General features: G+C 46.1%; 1 long non-coding RNA gene across 2 annotated transcripts in view; it reads left to right on the top strand.

The window, feature by feature from the left end:
- The window catches only part of LOC123513505, a 148,705-nt gene that overhangs the window by 91,092 nt on the left and 52,613 nt on the right, over window positions 1-5,000 (top strand). For both annotated transcript variants that reach the window (XR_006677385.1, XR_006677386.1), the window contains exon 2: window positions 1,091-1,160. This is a non-coding gene — a long non-coding RNA (uncharacterized LOC123513505). The remainder of the gene's footprint in view (window positions 1-1,090; window positions 1,161-5,000) is intronic.

Below are 5,000 nucleotides of genomic sequence, written 5' to 3' on the forward strand. Positions count from 1 at the left end.
AGGAAAGAGACTGAGACAGACAGAAAAAAAGAGACAGATAGACAGACACATACAGAAAACCAGTCCAACACACACCAAAACCCTTTACCAATCCACCGGCCTTTCTAGATAGACAGACACAAGGGAGAAGAAGAGAGACAGGTATGTGTGCAATGGGGCAGGTGTTAGGGGGAGACAGGTGCGAGGCAGGTAGATGTGTGGTATGCAGAACAGGTGTTGGGCGAGAAAGAAACACCAGGTGATGTTCGTTCCTGCTGATGCCTCCTGAACGATACCTTATATACGACACACAAGACAAGGGGGTTACAATACAGCACAGGTAGATGACGAGGAGAGGATGAGCGTAGGGTGAGGCAAGTGTTTTAGGGAAATCTGATAGCGTGCGGTGTGTGTCTGTGTGGGCTTGTGAGGTAGTGTGTGTTAGCGTGTTGTGTGATAGGCCAGGGTGGGTTTTGTGTGCATTATGGGTGTTTAAATGTGTGTCAGGGGTTTGTTTAAAGGGAAGTGAGATGTTGTAGGGTGCTGGGAGCGTGTTAGTATGCGGCAGCTATGCGGGGAAAAGGAATTCACGTGGTTTTTGTGAGATTTTATCTGATGCAGGTGTGTGACGAGAGAGAGAGAGAGAGAGAGAGAGAGAGAGAGAGAGAGAGAGAGTGAAAGGTGTGAATGCCGGTGGAAGAAAGGTCGCCCATGACAGGTGTGACTCTTTCTATTGCTGGCGGCGTTGGTGCACTCATAGCCAGTAACCTTTATGCTGCAACGCACTTATGCAACACTGCTACGGGAATGGATGCTCGCTCTCCCTTCCTTCCCTCCCTTTCCTCCCTGCAACCCTTTCCTCATAGGACTCCTGTGCCATAAACTACACATTTTTGTAACCTTATACTTAGAAATCCCTCGTATCGAATCTACCTCCTCCTATCTCCCCTCTCTTCCTCCTCCTCCTCCTCAAGTAATTGTCCACCAAATTGCCCAAGGCCAAAGGTAGTGTTTTTGGGGAGACCTGTGAGCGGCGTTACGTGGGTCAAGCCTCCGGGGGTCTCGCCTGTGCCGCTGCGCCCTCCGATACTCATTTGACCTCATGTTGCAGGGCAGGACGCGGGTGAGAAGGCATAGCTGACGCACGCACGGACGCCTCCATGGAACCTGTCTAAAAAGTGGTGAGTAACAATCTCGCAGCGGCCGTATCACTTGCAAATGAGCAGAACACAGGTGTCTACCTCGCCGCGTCACTCTGGCGCCGCGAAGGATGCCAGCACGCGCCACTCCAGTCCTTCCTCGCCTGGATCCTCCCACTCCTGATACTCCTGTGCTCCTTCACTCCCCGCTGTCCCTCTGACCGAGTGTCCCTCTCACTCCCTCATTCATCGTGGAGTGGCGGTGGGTCGTGGTATCCTGCAGGGGCTGGTCTGGATGGGGTCGATGTGGACTGTGCAGGGGACGGCAACATCCCTCAGCGGGCCAGTCTCCGAGGCGCCTGGAGCCGGGGGTTGCCAGCGCGTATTTTTCATCCTCCTTAAGGTTTATCCGGGACCCGACTTTCTCCTTCCACACTGTATACGTAAAAGAAGGCATAAGGAAGGAATCCCCCGTGTAAAGCTAACAGTAATGCATTGGCGGTGTCCAGGGGCAGGTGGAGCCACGGGGCAAATGGGGTCCGGTGGGTGGTGGTAAAATCGAGGTTGTGGCGGCGGCGGCAGGAGACAGGTGGCGCAAGGTGAAGCCGTGGCTAGCGACTCCCCGGCATTACATGAGACGCTTTGCCCTTATATAGGAATTTCCTGGACAATTAGCCATAGTTAGGAGCCCGGCCATATTAGCAGGGGGGGGATAGCCAGCCTGCACCCCCACACCCCTGCCTGATGGTGATCTGCCTACCCCTGCCCCCCTGAAGCCTGCAATAGCCTGTAGAAGTAAGAGGAGGAGGAGGAGGAGGAGGAAGAGGAGGAGAAGGAGGAGGGTTTGTAACACATCTTCAGAATTTCATTGTTATTCTGACTGGGAAAGTTGTTGATGTTGGTGGTGATGGTGGTGATGGTGGTGATGCCTGGAGTTGTAGTGGTAGTGGTGGTGGTGGTAGGTGGTGGTAATTACGGTGTTGTTACTGGTGATGGCGGTGATGGTGTTGGTTGAGTACTACAGTGTTGACAGGTGAAGGGGAATGGTGGTGGTGGTGGTGGTGGTGGTGGTGACTATGATTTATGATGGTGGTGACTGGTGACTGGTAGCGGTGGTGATGGTGGTAGTGAAGGACGAGAAACTGGTGATGATGGTGGATGAAGGTCTGTTGGTGGTGGTGATAGTGACAGTAATGCTTGTGGTGATAAGGACGTAGAGTGGTGATGATAGTGAGGTTAGCTATAGTGAATGTAGATGCAGTAGAAATTGTAATGACAGTGAGTGGAGTAGAAGTGATGATAGTAGTGATAGTGATGATAGTGAAGGGAAGCGTGGTGATGATAGCGGAGAGAGAGAGAGAGAGAGAGAGAGAGAGAGAGAGAGAGGAGTGATAGTAGTGGTGGTGGTGGTGGTGGTGGTGGTGGAGGTGGCGCGTGTACCCTACTGTACCTTTACCTGGCGGGGTACAACTTGGCCCTATCAACGACAGGTGCACAGGTGACCATGCCTTGCCCTGTACCTGTGGAGAGGAACGTGATTGGTTCAGGGTGTCTTAGGTGGTGGTGGTGGTGGTGGTGGTGGAGGAGGAAAGGAAGGAGATGGGAAGGAAATTAAGCAACCATTATATTTTGTGGTTGTATATCCGCTCTTATCTTGCATCTTTTTAGCCCTTTCTTGCAGTTTTCGTGTATTTTATGGCTCTTTTTTTTATCTTCTTTCTCCCTCCTCCTCCTCCTCCTCCTCCTCCTCCTCCTCCTCCTCCTCCTCTTCCTCCCCCTCCTACTCTCACATTTTACATTTTTCACTACATTCCACAACACGCATGCAATGTTATACGGACGACGTGTGTGTGTGTGTGTGTGTGTGTGTGTGTGTGTGTGTGTGTGTGTGTGTGTGTGTGTGTTTTTTTTTTCTTTTAGTGATTAGGATTAATAATTTTAGTGCCATTATTTTTACATTTCTCTACTACTATTACTACTACTACTACTGCTACTACTGCTACTACTGCTACTACTACTACTACTACTACTACTACTACTACTACTACCACCACCACCACCACCACCACCACCACCACCACCACCACCACCACCACCACCACTACTACTTCTATTACTACAACTACAACAACTATTATCTCACAAGGAAACCCAAGAAATATATACGAGTAAAGTAACTAAATTTCCCATTACTTAGCGTTCAGTGTCACAAGTCATCGTTCAGATCCTCCCAATACAGTTCAGAAAATAATATCATCTTTCTCTCGTGTCCCAAGCATTAAGATCAGTCCGTTCTGAGTAGCGTGAAGAATGCCTCAATCTTAGCCGGAGGAGGAGAGGGGGTGGGGATGTCATGGAGAGGAGAGGAACGGTTTCTCTCCCTTGCCTTCTCTCTCTCTCTCTCTCTCTCTCTCTCTGCAAGTTTTTGTTTTCATTTTTTTATCGTTTTCTTTCATAAACTTTTTTTCTTTCTCTTTCTTTCTTACTTTTTCTCCGTCTCTCCTTCATATTCAGAGTTTTTTTTGCAATACCTTTTTGTTTGGAAATATCTGTTTTTTCATATTTTTTGTCACTTTTAGCGCTTTCCAGTGAGTTTTTACCCGATCGTTTATCTCGTATTTGAATCCAGGGTATGGCTGTCAAGAAAAAAAAAAAAGAATAAATACGATAAAAAAAAATTAAGTTGATAAAAAAATATGTTGGAAAGCGATGCATTAATGACAATGAAACACACACACACACACACACACACACACACACACACACACACACACACACACACACACACACACACACACACACACGCACATACTGACCTACTTCCTCTTAGTGAAATGCAATTACTTACCAGAAGCTTTCTCTCTCTTTGCCTTATTTTCATCCCCTACCAGCCACAACCCTCACTGTATTATTTTTTTGTATCTCTGCCTCTTCTCTGCAAGCAATGTCATGACACTCTTTGTCTTTCCTGTTGCTGTCACCTTTCCCCTTTTCCCTTAACGTAGATAGCGCTGTTATAACATTGTCGAAGTGTGTTAACCTTATATGAGTCGCATGAAGGTTAGGTTAGGTTAGGTTGAATTAGTTTTCTTTCTATTTATGCTACCTACTTATTTGTCTTCTATTTTGTGTTAGTTTGGGTGGTACTACTATGACATTGCCGAAGTATTTTTAAGTATTTGTTTTAACCTTAAATGAATGGTATGAACGTTAGGTTAGGTTAGGTTAGGTTAGGTTTTCCTCTTGGTGTCACCCGTTCATTCGTCTTTTATTCTGTATAGGTGTGTGTGGTACTATTATAACATTGTCGAAGTATTTTTAAGTATTTGTTTTAACCTTAAATGAATGGTATGACGATTAGGTTAGGTTAGGTTGGTGTCACCCGTTTCTTCGTGTTTTATTTTTTGTTGGTGTGGGTGAAATTATAACATTGTCTAATTGTTTTTTTCCTTATATGAATCGCATATGAAGATTTGGTTAGGTTACGTTACTCTTTGTCCTTTATGTTACCTGTTTATTCCCCTTTTTTATTTTATGTAGGTTATACTATTAAAACATTGTCTAAGTGTTTGAAATAGCACAGAGGTCACAAAATACACATGTGACATTGTAAAGATGCTTTTCGTGTAGTTTCTTCAGTATTGGGACGTATTTTTTTTTACTATGAGTGTTGGATATGATTGGACGCTTTTATTGACATTAGGAAGGGTCTTTGGAGGTCAGAAGATTAATGGCCAGAGTCTACACTGTTTCAATACCCCACATGACTTTCTAAAGCTGTATAAAATGCCAAGTAATAAGCAGAATGAGGATGAAAAAGCGTCGTGGTCCTTAAGGGGTTAAGATGTAACATAGTGACCGGAAGACGAGCAACATGCCACA

The sequence above is a fragment of the Portunus trituberculatus genome, chromosome 36 (genome assembly GCF_017591435.1).
Source record: "Portunus trituberculatus isolate SZX2019 chromosome 36, ASM1759143v1, whole genome shotgun sequence".
Classification (NCBI taxonomy): domain Eukaryota; kingdom Metazoa; phylum Arthropoda; class Malacostraca; order Decapoda; family Portunidae; genus Portunus; species Portunus trituberculatus.